Source organism: Triturus cristatus, chromosome 11 (genome assembly GCF_964204655.1).
Source record: "Triturus cristatus chromosome 11, aTriCri1.1, whole genome shotgun sequence".
Classification (NCBI taxonomy): Eukaryota; Metazoa; Chordata; class Amphibia; order Caudata; family Salamandridae; genus Triturus; species Triturus cristatus.
The window spans coordinates 813,729,555-813,748,557 of record NC_140594.1 but is presented as its reverse complement, the minus strand read 5'-3'; the positions used below and the strand labels follow the sequence as shown (position 1 = coordinate 813,748,557).

The 19,003-nt window shown below is 41.4% G+C and overlaps 1 protein-coding gene and 1 long non-coding RNA gene across 4 annotated transcripts in view; one reads left to right on the top strand and one right to left on the bottom strand.

Moving 5' to 3' along the window:
* The window catches only part of LOC146785475 (phospholipid scramblase 1-like), a 454,376-nt gene that overhangs the window by 237,618 nt on the left and 197,755 nt on the right, over positions 1 to 19,003 (top strand). The window lies entirely within an intron of this gene.
* LOC146785476 (uncharacterized) overlaps positions 1 to 19,003 on the bottom strand; it is a 119,558-nt gene that overhangs the window by 25,711 nt on the left and 74,844 nt on the right. For all 3 annotated transcript variants that reach the window (XR_014970664.1, XR_014970666.1, XR_014970665.1), the window contains one exon: positions 5,528 to 5,693. This is a non-coding gene — a long non-coding RNA (uncharacterized LOC146785476). The remainder of the gene's footprint in view (positions 1 to 5,527; positions 5,694 to 19,003) is intronic.

Genomic DNA, 19,003 nt, shown 5'->3' with positions numbered 1-19,003 from the left:
ACTGAGTGAGTCAATTAGTGAGTGAGTCAGTGAGTGAGTCAATTAGTGATAGTGAGTCAGTGATAGTGAGTCAGTGTGAGTGAGTCAACCTATGGCATAAGTGGTCTTTTTTCAAGTCACTGCTTATGGCACGGAGCAAGGGAAAAGAGTAACTAAAGTAACCATTAATCGCCACTTAATGTGAATAGAGTATATAAATTAACCACAGTTACTATTTCCCACATCTCTAGTGTCAAGTAGGCAATATTTACTTCATTTTAATGTACTTGCTTTAGGCCTTGATTCCTTTATATGTGTAACTGTAGTATACTTCGATCACACTACAAAAGGATGCAACAAGAATACTGTAAAGAAAGTTTATATTTGCCTGTGGAACATTCCTGTGGTATGGTGAGCCAGTGAGAGTGAGTCAATGAGTGAGTGAGAGTGAGTCAGTGAGAGTGAGTCAATGAGTGAGAGAGTGAGTCAGTCAGAGTGAGTCAATTAGTGAGTGAGTCAATTAGTGAGTGAGTCAATCAGTAAGAGTGAGTCAATCAGTAAGAGTGAGTCAACTAGTGAGTGAGTCAGTGAGAGTGAGTCAATTAGTGAGAGAGTGACTCAGTGAGAGTGAGTCAATTAGTGAGAGTGATTCAGTGAGAGTGAGTCAATTAGTGAGAGAGTGACTCAGTGAGAGGGAGTCAATTAGTGAGAGTGAGTCAGTGAGAGTGAGTCAATTAGTGAGAGAGTGACTCAGTGAGAGTGAGTTAATTAGTGAGCAAGTGAGCCAGTGAGAGTGAATCAATTAGTGAGAGAGAGTGACTCGGTGAGTGAGTCAATTAGTGAGTCATTGACAGTGAGTCAATTAGTGAGTGAGTCAGTGAGACTAAGTCAATTAGTGAGAGTGAGTCAGTGAGAGTGAGTCATAAGAGAGAGAGTGACTCAGTGACAGTGAGTCAATTAGTGAGTCATTGAGAGTGAGTCAATTAGTGAGTGAGTCAGTGAGACTGAGTCAATTAGTGAGAGTGAGCCAGTGAGAGTGAGTCAATTAGTGAGCCAGTGAGAGTGAGCCAGTGAGAGTGAGCCAATGAGTGAGTGAGAGTGAGTCTGTGAGAGTGTGGAAATTAGTGAGAGAGTGAGTCAATTAGTGAGAGAGTGACTCAGTGAGTGAGTCAATTAGTGAGTGAGTCAGTGAGAGTGAGTCATGAGAGAGAGAGTGAGTCAGTGTGAGTGAGTCAATTAGTGAGAGAGTGACTCAGTGAGTGAGTCAATCAGCGAGTGAGTCAGTGAGAGTGAGTCAATTAGTGAGTGAGTCAGTGAGAGTGAGTTATGAGAGAGAGAGTGAGTCAGTGAGAGTGAGTCAATTAGTGAGAGAGCGACTCAGTGAGAGTGAGTCAATTAGTGAGAGTGAGTCAGTGAGAGAGTCAATTAGTGAGTCAATTAGTGAGTGAGTCAGTGAGAATGAGTCAATTAGTGAGTCAGTGAGAGTGAGTCAGTGAGAGTGAGTCAATTAGTGAGAGTGAGTCAGTGAGAGTGAGTCAGTGAGAGTAAGTCAATTAGTGAGAGTGAGTCAGTGAGAGTGAGTCAATTAGTGAGAGAGTGACTCAGTGAGTGAGTCAATTAGTGTCATTGAGAGTGAGTCAATTAGTGAGTGAGTCAGTGAGACTGAGTCAATTAGTGAGAGTGAGCCAGTGAGAGTGAGTCAATTAGTGAGCCAGTGAGAGTGAGCCAGTGAGAGTGAGCCAATGAGTGAGTGAGAGTGAGTCTGTGAGAGTGAGTCTGTGAGAGTGTGGAAATTAGTGAGAGAGTGACTCAGTGAGTGAGTCAATCAGCGAGTGAGTCAGTGAGAGTGAGTCAATTAGTGAGAGTGGGTCAGTGAGAGTGAGTCAATTAGTGAGAGTGAGTCAGTGAGAGTGAGTCAATTAGTGAGTGAGTCAGTGAGAGTGAGTCAATTAGTGAGTCAATTAGTGAGTGAGTCAGTGAGAGTGAGTCAATTAGTGAGTGTCAGTGAGAGTGAGTCAATTAGTGAGTCATTGAGAGTGAGTCAATTAGTGAGTGAGTCAATTAGTGAGTGAGTCAATTAGTGAGTGAGTCAATTAGTGAGTCTGTGAGTGAGTCAATTAGTGAGTGAGTCAATTAGTGAGTGAGTCAATTAGTGAGTCTGTGAGAGTGAGTCAGTGAGAGTGTGGCAATTAGAGAGAGTGAGTCAATTAGTGAGAGAGTGACTGAGTGAGTCAATTAGTGAGTGAGTCAGTGAGTGAGTCAATTAGTGATAGTGAGTCAGTGATAGTGAGTCAGTGTGAGTGAGTCAACCTATGGCATAAGTGGTCTTTTTTCAAGTCACTGCTTATGGCACGGAGCAAGGGAAAAGAGTAACTAAAGTAACCATTAATCGCCACTTAATGTGAATAGAGTATATAAATTAACCACAGTTACTATTTCCCACATCTCTAGTATCAAGTAGGCAATATTTACTTCATTTTAATGTACTTGCTTTAGGCCTTGATTCCTTTATATGTGTAACTGTAGTATACTTCGATCACACTACAAAAGGATGCAACAAGAATACTGTAAAGAAAGTTTATATTTGCCTGTGGAACATTCCTGTGGTATGGTGAGCCAGTGAGAGTGAGTCAATGAGTGAGTGAGAGTGAGTCAGTGAGAGTGAGTCAATGAGTGAGAGAGTGAGTCAGTGAGAGTGAGTCAATTAGTGAGTGAGTTAATCAGTAAGAGTGAGTCAATCAGTAAGAGTGAGTCAATTAGTGAGTGAGTCAGTGAGAGTGAGTCAATTAGTGAGAGAGTGACTCAGTGAGAGTGAGTCAATTAGTGAGAGTGAGTCAGTGAGAGTGAGTCAATTAGTGAGAGAGTGACTCAGTGAGAGTGAGTCAATTAGTGAGAGTGAGTCAGTGAGAGTGAGTCAATTAGTGAGAGAGTGACTCAGTGAGAGTGAGTTAATTAGTGAGCAAGTGAGCCAGTGAGAGTGAGTCAATTAGTGAGAGAGAGTGACTCAGTGAGTGAGTCAATTAGTGAGTCATTGACAGTGAGTCAATTAGTGAGTGAGTCAGTGAGACTGAGTCAATTAGTGAGAGTGAGCCAGTGAGAGTGAGTCAATTAGTGAGCCAGTGAGAGTGAGCCAGTGAGAGTGAGCCAATGAGTGAGTGAGTGAGTCTGTGAGAGTGAGTCTGTGAGAGTGTGGAAATTAGTGAGAGAGTGACTCAGTGAGTGAGTCAGTGAGAGTGAGTCAATTAGTGATAGTGAGTCAGTGAGAGTGAGTTATGAGAGAGAGAGTGAGTCAGTGTGAGTGAGTCAATTAGTGAGCCAGTGAGAGTGAGCCAGTGAGAGTGAGCCAATGAGTGAGTGTGTGAGAGTGAGTCTGTGAGAGTGTGGAAATTAGTGAGAGAGTGAGTCAATTAGTGAGAGAGTGACTCAGTGAGTGAGTCAATTAGTGAGTGAGTCAGTGAGAGTGAGTCATGAGAGAGAGAGAGTGAGTCAGTGTGAGTGAGTCAATTAGTGAGAGAGTGACTCAGTGAGTGAGTCAATCAGCGAGTGAGTCAGTGAGAGAGAGTCAATTAGTGAGAGTGAGTCAGTGAGAGTGAGTTATGAGAGAGAGAGTGAGTCAGTGAGAGTGAGTCAATTAGTGAGAGAGTGACTCAGTGAGAGTGAGTAAATTAGTGAGCCAGTGAGAGTGAGTCAATTAGTGAGAGAGTGAGTCAGTGAGAGTGAGTCAATTAGTGAGTGAGTCAATTAGTGAGTGAGTCAGTGAGAGTGAGTCAATTAGTGAGAGTGTCAGTGAGAGTGAGTCAATTAGTGAGTCATTGAGAGTGAGTCAATTAGTGAGTGTGTCAGTGAGAGTGAGTCAATTAGTGAGTGTGTCAGTGAGAGTGAGTCAATTAGTGAGTCCGTGAGAGTAAGTCAGTGAGAGTGAGTCAATTAGTGAGAGTGGGTCAATTAGTGAGAGAGTGAGTCAATTAGTGAGAGTGAGTCAATTAGTGAGAGAGTGACTCAGTGAGTCAATTAGTGAGTCCGTGAGAGTAAGTCAGTGAGAGTGAGCCAGTGAGTGAGTCAATTAGTGAGAGAGTGAGTGAGTCAGTGAGAGTGAGTCAATTAGTGAGTCATTGAGAGTGAGTCAATTAGTGAGTGAGTCAGTGAGAGCAAGTTAATTAGTGAGATTGAGTCAGTGAGAGTGAGTTATGAGAGAGAGAGAGTCAGTGAGAGTGAGTCATGAGAGAGAGAGAGAGTCAGTGAGAGTGAGTCAATTAGTGAGAGAGTGACTCAGTGAGAGTGAGTCAATTTGTGAGCAAGTGAGCCAGTGAGAGTGAGTCAATTAGTGAGAGAGAGAGAGTGAGTCAGTGAGAGTGAGTCAATTAGTGAGTTTGTGAGAGTGAGTCAATTAGTGAGTCTGTGAGAGTGAGTCAATTAGTGAGAGTGAGTCAGTGAGAGTGAGTCATGAGAGAGAGAGAGTGAGTCAGTGAGAGTGAGTCAATTAGTTAGTCATATGCCTTGAGATCAGCACTATCCTTTTTGGCTGCATATAAACTGTCTTTGATCTGCACGCAAGCCTTGTGGTTTTCTTTTGTGAAATTTGTGTGGAACTTTTTATCACATTTCAGCTGCATGTCCCTGTTTGATCATGCATGTGATTGAGAGCCCATGACTATGTGCTTTAAACAAGGAAGTCGCACAAAAACAACTCTTTGTTCCACAGGCCATACGATCTTCTGTGTTCTTAGATAATGTTGCTACCGAAATGCGGTAGTTTTTTTATCTGACTTGTATTTCATCATTATTAAGTACTCATTGAGGCAGACATTAATTTAAAGCTACATCATTACTGAACAGAGCCCCAGAGTGAGACGCTCTTAACATATCAGCTGGCACATAGTCTTTTCACTGTATGCTCTTTCAGCAGCATAAACCGAAAGTCCGTGGGGCACTGACAGAGCTGAAGTGGGTGACTGGTGGCCTGCTGGTTCTGTTGAAGCAGTAAAATAAAAAAGCCATTAATCAAGCAGGATGGCTCTGTCTCCCTTCACGCCCAGGGAGGAGGGAGATGGGGGCAGAGCATCAAAGGGCTGGGTGAGAAGGGAGGGGGGAATGCAAGGGTCAAAGCGGGCGAAAGTGAAAGTAATCAAGCAGAGCATCAAAGGGCTGGGTGAGAAGGGAGGGGGGAATGCAATGAGCAGAGGAGCAGCTGTGCACGCGCATGTGATCTCGTGCACTCAAGGTTTAGGCCAGCCAAAAGACTGTGGGTAGCACTTTGAAAATCCCACATATAAAATGTCTCTTCGAGCCTTTGGCTCGCGAGACCTAAAACCGTGCATGGGAAACTCAAAAACCGCAACCGCGAAACGTTAAAATGTAACAATAAATCCTGGCTCAGTGCCTGCTCACGTGTGTCATATTAAAAGGGTTGCTTGTCGTGGCAAGACACCAGTCGGCAAGGAACTGTGGCTTAGGTAGTATCACACCTACAAGTCCTCAACTGACCACAGCCAGACTCTGCACCGGGGCAAGGCAAAGACAAATAAAAAACTAAAGTTCTTTGACTTACCTGTGTGTGAGTGTGTGTGTGGTAATTCAGTAAGGAAGAGGCACCGAGGGGTAATCTCCGGCCACCGACACAGAGGAACGTTCCCTCTCCTTGCAGTCTGGAAATTCTTTTACACAGTCCCTTTAGGGTAATTTTTACCACATAATTTACTGCATATATGTGCTATCTAAAAAAATAAGACACATGTGAAATGTAGGAATTGAGTCAAGAGTGGCACTATTTATTCAAGCGATTTAAACAATAAATGTAAAAAACACATCATTATCCACCAATAACACTCTGCAGTCTAGCAAATAACAAGTTTCAAAGGCACATCACAGATCATGAGTAAAAACATGCAATTTAGTAAGTTTAAAATCACGGCAATGCAAGAAAAGAGAGAGGGAGAGAGAGTTTCAAAGTACAATGAAGCATTACAACCTCAGTCAAAATGCTAGATAATATGGCTAACCGGTAGCACACACGTGTCATGACACAAGAGTGCACTATGCGAGGTGGTCAACGAATGGACTGATGTGCAGCTCTTTCTACTCTTTTAATGAGGAACTATTGACCACAGAATCAAAACTTTAGCAGGTGCTTGACCGTAGAACATGAAGCACTTTGCGACACTTCTTGGAAAATTAAGAGGGCAGAAGTGATAAAAGGTGCAAAAGTTTATCAAAAGGTCAACTATTATTTTGAGCCATGTCACTGTCTTAGTTTCCACGACTGTGGAAAGTCCCAGTTGGCCCCGACTCCTACTCTTAGCCAATGTTGTTCTTCTAGATGACAGACGCATCCTTTCATTGCTCCATCTTCATGTTTAGAAAGATGTACACGCAGAGGTCATAGGAGAGATACGTCTGAGTATACAGGAAAGCATGGGGCCTACTGCCTCTGTAGATGCTCAAGGCAATGTGGATAATTTTAACACAATCCTGTCTGTGGGCTGGCAGGGTCAATTGAGACTCTCATGCTTCAGATATAGACAGAATGGGCCTGGGGCACTATAGGGTAAAACTAGACCCTGCTTCACGTTGTGATTGGTCAGAGTGCCATGGTTGGATGCTCAGATGGGGAAAAGGATTCTGTGCATGTTCCTCACCAGGCTGGTGCATTACAGCCTGGTGGGGAAGTTGCAAAGTGTGCAGGACAGTTTGGCTGGCCCAAGAGAGTCGGCCACACAGTCCTGCGCACTTTGAGAGTGAAAACAACTCGTACCCCTTGTCCTTGCTCTGGTCAGCCCTTCCCCGCACCTAGGAACTAAAAAATAAAATGATAATAACGTTCAGTGATTATCATTTTATTTTTCATCTTCACTGCTCTCCAAGCAGTGGGGCAATACTCCTCCGTAGCAGAGGTGCCACCATTGAAAAGGTGCAAGAAAACACGAGGATGAATGGAAGAGTAGCAAATGAAACAGAAAGCCAAGGTAAGCATTACCACTCTAAGGGGACCAGGTTTGGCAGAGAAAAGACATTCCTAGTTTCTAAACACAAGAAAAAAGGCTGTGCCTCATACTGGTCAAGCATACAGAAACAGTGAGACTTACAGTGCAGAGATTTACATATTCTGGACACTAAAGTACCCATCCCTGGAAAGACTAACACACCACGCATACTATGGATTTAATTTGGCAATACTTTAATATCCACGGTGTCTTGTGCAGCAAAACGGAAAGCAGAATTGGTGTGGGGATGCCAGGCAGGCACACTGCTCCTGAAAAACCAGGCTCTACTTCCAGGACATGTGAGAAGAGGAGAAGAACAGACAGCTCTGGGGTGGGAACAAATGGAGCAAAGAGGTGGGGGGATTTTAGCTGTAGCAATGGAGGAGATGTACAACACGCCACCCGCTGACATTACCTTCAGCAAAAGGTGAGCATGAGGGGTGAATGGGGCATTGCCTGCAGCAGCACGGGAAATGGTGGCAAAGCACGTGCAGGCGGAACTAAGAGCATGAATTGCAGCCATTGAGGTGGGAGATAAAGTGATGGTGCAGGGACAGCTGGAATCTCGAATTCCTAGCAGCACAGAGGAGAGTGCAGCCATCAATGGCAAGAAAACCAAGCATTGATGTTTTGGAGGGAGTACTCAAGGGGGAAAGCAGCAATGAGGAAGGGGATGGGGAATGGAAAATTATATGATGGTAATGGATGGTTTTCTTTAATTGTGTGTTATTTTCTGTTTATGTTTTTGCTCTTCAACAGAAAACTCCAAATACAGTCACTAAACACTTAGGGCAATGGAATCGAATTATTATGGAGTGTTTGAGTTGAAACCCCATTACATGCTAACATTTCAGCTTTGAATGTGTAAAACAATACGATTACTCAAAAACATAGTGACAGAACAAAGAGACGCAAGCTGAAAGGCACAGACACACATACACACCAATACCATCACATATACACAAATGCCTATATAAAAATGCTTAGCTATACACTGCTTTACATCTATATAATCAGATACTTTTACAGAGACTGTAGAGCCAACCACACAGAAAACGCTCACCCATGCACAGATAGAGGCATTTACACACCCATATGCAGCCACTTGTATACAAATATCCATGCAAACATGCACACACAAATACATGCACAAAAAATGGAGAGACACAAGCAGGGGTGGGTTCTCCAGGGGAGGGTGGGGGAGGGAATGGGGTCACAGGGTGGGGAGCATATGGGTAAAAATATAAAAATAAAATCCTCAGACACCTCAGTATTAGTGCTTATATTTAGCATTAAATTATCAAAGATATGTCCATACAGATATTATCCTGGAATATAAATGGGTTACGGGTGAAGGGTCGAAGGGCTAAGCTACTCCAATATCTAAAAGACTCCCCCACACAAATATTGATCCTACAAGAAACGCATCTATTGAAAAAGGAGTGTTTAGACATCTTTGGAAAATTAAGATGGGTACAACAAGTGTTTTGCACGGACCAAAGCGGGAATACTAGGGGGGTGGCCATAATAGTAAAAAAACAGACAAAAGTCTGGGTAACACGTACAAAAACAGATAAAGTGGGTAGATGGATTATTGCAGAAGCTAAAATCGACGACAGATCATTGACGCTAGTAGGCTATTATGGACCGAATTATGATGATTGTGAACCTTTGACGAACCTATTCTCTAACCTCTTAGATTTCACTGGTCCGATAATTATGGGAGGGGATTTCAATGTTGTGCTAGATTTAAAATTGCATAAATCAAGTAAAACTAGAACCATTCCAACCCCAAACTCACGTACATTATTAAAAAACTTGATGACTCAACACACAATATGTGATCTTTGGAGAGAAAGAGCAGGGTTTCAACAGGGAATATCATTCCATAATAAAAAATATGGCAGTAGGTCAAGGATTGACTACTTTCTTGTGGACTGGGGTCTTAGAGAAGATATTTTAGACATCAATTATAAGGCGGCTCATTTATCAGACCACTCGGCAGTACTTTTAACTCTAAAAAATAGTAGTGAGCGTGAAGAGATTAGGTGGACATTGGATAGAACTATATTAATGGATACCGAAGTAATGGAAAAGCTTAAAGCTGACGTTAGAGAATTCATAGAGATTAATATAGGCTCGGCATCAAATGGAATAGTGTGGGACAGTCTAAAGGCCTTTTTAAGGGGTAAAATCTCTAGTATAATGAACTATACAAATAAAAAATACAGAAGTGAAATATCGCAACTAGAGGAAGAGATGGAAAACATAGAGCTACACATAAGTGGATCTGAATCAGAAGAACAAGAGGAGCTTGGGAAGTTGCTACTATCTAAGAAAAATCAATTATTAGAGATTCTCCAGTTAAGAGTTAAAAAAAGGTGGGAGACCAGTAAGTTGGCACACTTTGAATATGGTGAGGGGGTGGGAAAACTTTTAGCTTGGAAAGTCAAGTCAGATCGGAGCAGGAATAGGATTAAGGAGATCAAAGAAGAACGGTCTGGAGCCATACTTAACAGGGAAACGGAGATAAGAGAGACTTTTAAAGACTTCTTTAGTGATTTATACACAGAAGAAAAAGAGGATATTGTAGGAACTGAGGTAGAGGATTGGCTCAATGAATCTACTAGTCCTATAGATATTAGTCAACAGAATATTTTAAATCAAGCAGTTAGTAAGGAAGAAGTAACTAAAGTAATTCATTCCAGTAAAGGAGGCAAGGCAGCAGGGCCAGATGGCATTCCAACAGAGATGTATAAGATTTTAGTCGACGAGATATCCCCACTCCTAACATTAGTGATAAATGAGATATTATATCAAGGAATACAATTACCAAAATCATGGAATGAGGCGACAATTACCCTTATTTTGAAACCGGGTAAAAATCCTGTATCTTGTGAGTCTTATAGGCCTATATCACTCTTAAATTCAGATTATAAACTTTTTACTAAGATGTTAGCTGACAGACTAGCCAAAATTGCGGGATATATCATCCATGAAGACCAGAGAGGTTTTGTGAAAGGAAGATATCTACATGAGCTTTCTTATGAGCTTGTTGGGGCTATCGATTTTGCAACTTGCCTTAATACACCGTTAGCTATAACAACTTTGGATGCCTCTAAGGCATTCGATAAGGTTCGATGGTCTTACCTGTTCTCTGTATTAAAAAGTTATAATCTGGGTGATAATTTCTGTCAGGCTATAAAACACATATACAAAGAGCCGATGGCAAGAGTATTAGTCAACGGCAGATTATCTTCCGCCTTCAAGATCTTCAGAGGCACAAGACAGGGATGCCCCCTCTCTCCTCTTCTATTTAATTTATATATGGAACCCTTGGCCTTTAGAATTAGACATTCAGCTGACATTCCACCATTTTGTCAGGGTAACTGGGTTAAAAAAGTCGCCCTATATGCTGATGACCTCATGATATACTCATCTAATTTCGATGCTACTCTGCCTATTATTATGCGTATAGCGACAGACTTTGGAAGAATATCAGGGTACTCTGTAAACCAACTTAAGACCGAAGCTATGATATGGAACCAGGTTAGCTCTAATCCATTAGTTAAAAGGGAGATACGGTATCTTGGTCTTAGAATAGTCCAGGATATTAATCAAATTGCTGAAACAAACTTAAGAAGAGTGTCTAAAGAGATTGCACAATTAATGAAAAACTGGATATATCTCCCATTAACTATTTTAGGGAGAGTCAGCCTGGTAAAAATGTGTATCCTGCCAAAAATCACTTTCATATTTAATTCTTTACCGTTACATTTTAACAATGCTACTATACACAGTATCCAGCAAGCAATTAATTCTTTTATTTGGGCTAATAAAGGGATTAGGATTTCTTGGAAGAAGCTACGCAGAAGAAGGGAGAAGGGGGGTTTAACTTTACCCGACATTCAACTGTATGCGTGGGCCTTCCAATTAAAAAACTCCAGAGTGCTTCTGAAGACCCCCGATAGATCTGTAATAGGTTCAATGTTTACAGCTATGCTAAAAGAGCAAAAAATTAAACCTGATGGCTTTCTTTTTAAATTTGGAGATCCTAAATTCTTCAAAAAAGTTAAATTGAAGGTACTGCATTCGATGGCATCAATGTGGTATCATATACGACGCTCGTTGAAAATGGATTATTATTCTTATTTTGCCCCAATCTGGGATTCCCCAGGGACCCCTGAGTGTCTTAATGATAAATTGGCACTATCAATCAGAGAAGCCAAATTAAACATCTGGGGGGACCTGTTTAGAGATGGACATTTGTTATCTTGGTATGACTTAAATGGATTGATGATGGGCTCCCTCTCAAAATTTAAGTATCTACAATTAAAAAGTTGGGCGCAAAGCAAGACATCGACATTGGGTACTAATAACATCCTGGAAGATCAACTGATAAGTAAGCCACCGGGAAGCAAAGAAATATCTCTTTGGTATTGGTACCTTCAAGACAGCATGGATGGAGAATTCACTTTGGCGGAGAAGCTGTGGGGAAAATACTTGCCTGGCGACCAGTTACAGAATATTTGGCAAGTATCTATGCGCACTCTTTATAACACAGTTAAACCCGCCTTTTTAAGAAGAAACCACCTTTTTTCACTTCATAGGGCTTACATATCACCAGAGAAACTTTCCAAGATGGGGAAAGGAACCCAATCCAGTTGTGCGAAATGTGGGTTGGAAAAGGCAGCCGATGTCCATATGTTCTTTTTATGTCCAGAAATCAGAGAGTTCTGGAACAAAGTAGAAACAATCATGACAGGCATTTTGGGTCGGCTAATAAAGGTAAGCCTCTCTCTGGTTATTTTTGGAGTGGATGATGAGATAACAGGTACTTCTAGAGATTTGCTGTTTTATGCTGTATTATTGGCCAGAAGGGAAATCTTTCGTAAATGGGTAAGCAACATAAACCCACAGCATTCGGATTGGTTGGAATCCCTAACATATATGTCTCGAATGGATCTCTCTGGGAAAATGTCAAAAAAGAAGGCTTTCTGGAATCTATTAACTGTTTGGCTGGAAGGTGAATGAAGTAATGGTTGGGGCTATATTTTACGATATTAGTATGTTTTCACGTCCAATGATTACACCGGCTAACACTCCTGTACTGCTTCAGGGCCTGTAAGGTTTGTTTTCTTGCAGTACCGGTATAATACCGGGTATGAGATACAGCCGCAGAAAGGTTGGTGTTTATTGGAGTATGCCCGTTAAGAGGTTGGTAACCCAAACAAACGATAAGGGCAGAACAAATGGACATCTTTCTCTTTTTCTGAGGTGAATGAGGACAAAAAATAAATAAATAAATAAATAAATAAATGGAGAGACACACACATAAAAAACATTCATACAAATTAGTTACTGCACAGTTATCGGCTAAGACAGGAAGGCATGGCTTCTCGTGACTGTATTTGAAACCTATACCATCTGTGGAGTGAGCCTTTCCGGTGTGTAAAGCAACATTTCATAAAGTGGGAAGCAGTGCTGCGACAACAGCTAAATATATAGCACAGCGCTAAGAACTGTTCTGCTGTTTACACTAAAAGGAAAGATATCTAAATCGGAAGGCATGGGGAGCAGCTGTGTGAATGGAGATCCTTCCAATGCAGCCAGAGACACCTCTCAGGGTGGGTGTTTCCATTTCAGATCTTCCTCTCCTATGCCCGCACCCCCTTTTACTGATAAAAAAAATAACTCAGGCACAACATCAACAACAAAGCGTCCAGCTTGAAAAGCGCTCATGATGATCCCAATGGCTTAGTTATATCAATTCAAAAGAGAGTGGAGAAAAAGTGGGAGGAGATTTCCAGGCTACTTGATGAATGTAAACTAAGCAGCCATGCACCATGAGCGCCGGTGACACTGGCATTTAATCAATCACTTTGAAGTCAGAGAAAGAAAACTAAACATGCACACTTGGAAAACAGCGTCTGACATTTGAAATCAGTCTTTGAATGCACAACAAATGTGATGAGATTGAAACAAGATTTACAGGCCTGTTTAACAGAACGAGTGAAAACATGAATGCAAGTGTGAGTGCTCTTCAACAAATAAAAAAGAGTTGCTAAAACATTTCCTAAAAAGAGGGCAGTGCGTGGATAGTAGTAATTGATCCATGCTTTCTGGAAGGGCTAAACACAAGAAGCGGCATGATGCATGCATACCATGGACAAACATGGAGAAAGAATAGGAGAGTGACGATAGAGGCAGCAAATGGGAAGCCTACGGGTGGGCTGAAGCCAACAAAGTATATACAACATGCCTTCTTCAAGACAGCAGATGAACTGTCTAGAGCCAAGAGCTAAAATAGGTTTATCTGACTTTTTTTGTTTGTTTAAGACGAGGCAGTGTTTCTGTGGACCACTGACTTCACTTAAACAAAAATATTTTTCATTCACAAAGGGGAAGGGGCTCCTAGGGGACCCCTTCCCATATGATTCTGTGAATCGGGCCATTTCTAACTCCCCAAAAAGTTTTTACACACAACCCTCAAGTCTCATACACAAATTGTGATTCAGTAACAGTAGTGAATCGCAATTTGGAATGTGTTTGTACATTTAATAAACATTTTTGCAGTCACAAATGGCCTAATTTTATGAATCAGACTGTTTGTGACCTCAAAAATGCTTTGTACATCTGGCCCTTAGCCACTAGACCCCTTAAACGTTGACACCTTCAAAATTCTTTCAAAACAGTTTCCTCAGTAACTGAACAGCCATTCCATAAATATCACCTTACCAGACTATTACCCGTAAAAGAAATAAAACAGGGGTAATATAATTTTTCTGTGTAACATTAAAAAGGAATCACATAGGGCCTGCGTGGTTAACTGAACAAATCAAAATTCTCTGACATACAAATCCTATACTAAATTTGCCCAGAGGTATGAGGAGGTATTACTGATTCTGTGGTTCTCATTTGAAAGTCACAGTCAGTGCTGACCAGACTGGTCTCCACGATGGCAGGTAGCCTGCAGACCTCAGCCATGTCTGCACAGAGTTACAGCAACAGGTCTAACGGGAAGGAAACACACATATTCAGTTATATGGATATGCCGGTACCTGGAGAACCAGTTTACAAACAGGATGCCAGATATATATATATTAGTCACCAGTGGGTAGTTATAGTTCGGACAATGTTCCCATAGGAAAACCATTTATTGACTTGCCTATAACTTTGATGTCGTTTGACTAATCTTCATGAAATTTTCCCCCAAAAAAGTGTTAAGGTTCTGGTTGTCATGGAAACTTTGAGGGGGATTAGTTCAGTGAGGACCGAGAATTTGGGGTATGAAATATGGGTGCATTTGTAATGTTAATTCCCATAGGAACTTTTAGCCACACCTACAGTCTGAACTGCTGAGCGGACTTACACCAAATTTGGCAGAGAGGTAGATGTTGTTTCAAGGGAGTACCTTTTGATTATTTGGTGTAAATACATTCAGTAGATGCTGATATTTTGCGAATGTGCGTGGCAACAGGAATGCTCTGATTGGTTGGACGCAACCTGAACAGAAAGTTGCGGCTGACATTTTATCTATCAGGTACGGTTCCTGTAGCTGAAAATTCATGTGAAAGGGGTCAGAATAGTCGGTACTCTGACCCCATGTTTGAGAAATGGGGGTGTTAGTGACAGAAGTTATGTGTCCAAAATAAATTTTTTAATCGTGCACGATATTTGTGATGATGACGCGACCGCCAGCGGGGGCCCCCCTTAGACCATAATGTTGCGACTATCGACGTTGTTGTGAATATTGATGGCAATATCAAAAAAAATAAGTGAATCATTAATACACATTGTTATAGAGATATTGAAATTTTGATAAATGTTTTCATAGAATTATTTAAATAGTGACTTATGTATTGTGATGGTTACAATTATTTATATATTTATAATTTTTCATTTGGTGGTGACTATTGAATTCCTACTTTTGCTCTCTGCCTTCGCGACGTAAACACGGGGATTGCAAAGACCAACGTCCTCATGAACTCCGGCCTCACCGTGAAAACAGAAATTGGTTTTAGAGATGGTTGTTCTAGAGATAAACTAGAAAAACATGAATTTGCAGTGAACAGTAATAAACCCCTAGTGTGTAAAATACTGTAATATGTGTGCATATATGTTTTTGTATAGAGCTGTGTATCACATGACAGTCACTTCAGCATGTTTGATACGCTCAAGATGCTGAAGGTTCAGTTTTGGGAAAGACCTTGGCGGCTGGTGACATTTGAAAGTGGTAGGGCATAAAGTTTTGGGTTGAGTGACCCCTGGCGAGCGGGTGTAGTGAGAGAGCCTGACCCCCATGAGAGGGGTTCCATTGGGTTCTCCCGCAGGGAAAACTTTGAAAAAGAGTGGGAAAATAGTACATTTTCAAGCAATTTTGCGAAAGTCAGAAGGTTAACAAGCAACATTGAAGGTGTAGTTATGACAACAATAAAGAGATTTCTTATGATAATGACATAGGTAGCTGCTTATTCAGTTTAACCAGAGAACTTTACCACAGACTTTGAGATAACATTGCAGTGAATACCTCACAAATATCTTGATTTGTTAATATACCTTTACACATGAAATCTACAGAGGAAATACAAGTTATCTTGACTTATCGGACTGGACACAATGAGAAAGCAAGGAATGAATTTTGAAAGGCATTAGGGCACTCTACAAGGCACTTTACATCTCGTTCAGGCGATGCAGTAATATGATCACATCAATCACCATCCTGATCCTACTGGGATTCCATTATCCCCCCTTGCTGGTCTACTACATCATCAAAATCAGTTGCATCATTTACAAACATTGCAAATGATGCAGCTATTTTTCATGATGCAGTGGGCCTGCACAGCCATTGTGATCTGAGGCACCCCTCTTATCTTGGGGACAAGATTTAGAGTACCACATTTTATAAATACAAGCGTAACAAACAAACAGAACAAAGTTATTAAGAAGGACATGGGTGTTTTGGATCAGATAGATAGCAGTTGCAAAGTAGGCTGTAGTAACCAACCCACATAAGTTAATGTAAGAGGTGCTGCTAAAACACAAGCTCAATATGGAGTTTCAGAGCAACCATTTGGTAAATGTTCTACAGATTGAAGTCAGGCATACACCAATGATTTCAGTGACTCCAGTATCTGTACAGCAGATGGGGAACACCTGAGCAGGTCAGAAACTACCAGTATTCAAGACATATTGTTCATTTTTTGTAGACAAAATCAGCATGCGTGTCTACAACAGCTGCAAACTTCTCAATGACTTGAATGTTAAAGTCTGGGATTCTCTAACGAGGTCTCTCTCTATAGAGAGCATTTCTAAACCATTCAGTATTTCCTCAATCATGGTATTTCTCAAGAATATCTGGACAATGTTCAAAGTTGAAAAACACCGTTTAGAGTCTGCTGTTGTCAATGGGGTGGTTATGACTATTTTCAGTAGAGTCACTGTTTCTGTACGTGATTTTTCCACAATAAGTTTCTGAATTAAAGCGAGCATAGATATGATACCAGTGGCCTACTGATATACATGCATTCTGTACAGTACAGTTAACTCAGTTCTTAGATCATCTTTGTTGAACATGAATACATTTCCAGAGCCTCATTCAGTGCTTGCTCAGAGGAGGAAATATCACAATTTGCACAATGATCACTTTGCAGTAGTGTGGCACTCACCAAATGTTTTTTGTAAGAAAAGCATTCCTTTGCATGCACAACTAAAGTGTCACATATTTCCTTTGCAATTCTGACCAGACTGCGGATGTTTTTTTTGCGATTTGAAAAACTAGAATCTTTTGGCATTCTGCTGTCTAAATTTTCAATCCTTTCTCTGACTTTGTTCATGCTGGTATTTCCAGTAATGTGCAGGCTCCTCCAGAACACGGCTTCAGTATTATATGCGTGCCTTCTCTGTTCCGGCTGTATTACAATCAAACATGCCGATGAACAAAGAAGCGATGGAGGCAGTACAAAAGAAAGATGGAGGCCGCAGTGCGGCGAATCTAGTTCCTTTTCTCTGTGGGAACACTCCGCAACCCCGCAAGAGCCTGGCACGGCTCCTCCAACGGGCATGCTTGGAGCGCACACTTTTTAGGGCAAAGACAGGGCGCACTGGTGCAATGCGCCTTCAGACCTCGTTAGGATGAGGGAGCAGAAATCCCCCACAAGAGCCACAACCCCCTATTGCAACCAAAGGGGCAGCTATGAGTTGCCAAAGCTCAGAATTGGAACGAAGCACAGGGAAAGGAATAGCGTAAGAGAGTAACCACAACGGTGCATGCGCACCCCTACCAGGTCCCAGACGCCTGCTCCGTCCGCCGGGTAAATCCAAGAATTAACTGCGCCGGTCTTCGGAGATCCGGAAGGTTATCTCGGCATCCGAATACACCATCGTGACATCACCGACGGCACGTTCTCCTATGGAATCATGGGAGGTGTAGTTCTGGCATCACGGCTTCTGCCTACACGGAGCCGCGAGCCTCGTCAGTGTTCGGATGCGGCGCCCGCCGTGCGCCGTGACAAGTTGGTTATATAGTATGTCAACATGAGGCAGTATTTCATGAAACAAAACAGAAAGAAATTAAACTCTCTGTCTTGTAGTGTTTTAGCACAGCCATGTGCCTTGTTTTGACTTTTGGATTCAAAGTCACCAATGACTTCTATGGTGTTGAAACATTTCTCAAGATCAGCCCTATATTGGAATATTAGGTTGATTGTGCATGGGTGAAAGCTCCAAAGAGTTGGGGATCCCTGTATAAGCCTTTTAGAAACAATGTCCTGAATTATTTTGGTTCTTTTAGGTGAACTTGAGAAAATGCTGCCATGCCCGCTACATCCGAAAAGAAAATGTGTGCCTCAGAGATCTTTGCTACTGCTTGTTGCATAATAAGATTACGTTGGTTGGCATAACAGTGGACATATTGGCCATTAGGGTGTATATCTTAAATTCATTTTGTACTCCACCAAATATTCCACTCATTACTGAAACACCATCGTAGCTTTGTGCAATACGTTTTTAGATTTGAGGGTGCTTTGGAAAAATCAAGTTCAGTTCAAGCAGTATAGCTGAAGCAATGGTTTCTGCACTAGAGTCCCTTAAATGTATGAAACCATAGAACCTCTCCACAACTTTACTGTCATTGTCAAGGTCCTGAAAGATTAATACAGAGAATGTTTTAGTGACCACATCAGTGGTGCCAACAGCCTGAAATGCCACAAAGTCTGTGGTATTCAACTGTTGGGCAATACTCTCCAGCATACTCTCAAGAAGTTCACTTTTTATCATTATAGTGGGGCCCTTAAATACTGTAGCACTTGCTAAATGTGCTTCAATTTCACTGTCTATGCTTGCTATTATATCCACAAGGTCTCTAAATATACCAGGATTTGAGGAACTTCCAAATTCATCATGCCTTTGAAATGCCGGTTCAAAAGCACCACAGAACCAAATACAATCAATTATTTTTGACAGTAAGTGTCCATTCCTATCGACTGCTTCATTGAGTTTCTTTATTGCTTTTCAGTACGAAATGGTTATATGGGCTTCAATAAGTGTTGCTCCCAACATTCCCAGTCTTGTCAGGTTTTCGATATGGACTCTTGAGTGTGCATGCATCTATATTTTATCCGACAGATGCTTTGACTCCTTTTTTTGTTCAAGGAATGTCACCACCAAACAGCAAGAAGGGGAAGTAGAACAGATACGTATTCCCTGTAAACCAATCTACTTTTGTGTACCAGGAGGTTCACAATGTACGTTTCTTCTTCTTACCAATGTCTTGGGTACTTAATTGTAGTTTTAGGTCTAGCCAGTCAGGTTCTATTTTTTTACAATTATTTTATCTTCATGCCTCCGTCCAAGGAATGGCTTTGCAAGTAGTTGCTCTACTGTATTAATGGTATCCTAACAATAATAAATTTACCTGTCAATAATTAAAGTACAATGTATATAGTTTGGTGCAAAAAATATAACAAATGTTTCTGTACAAAAGAATATCTTGTGCATTATAGCTCCAACAGCTCCCCTATGCACAAGATGACTGTTAAAAATAT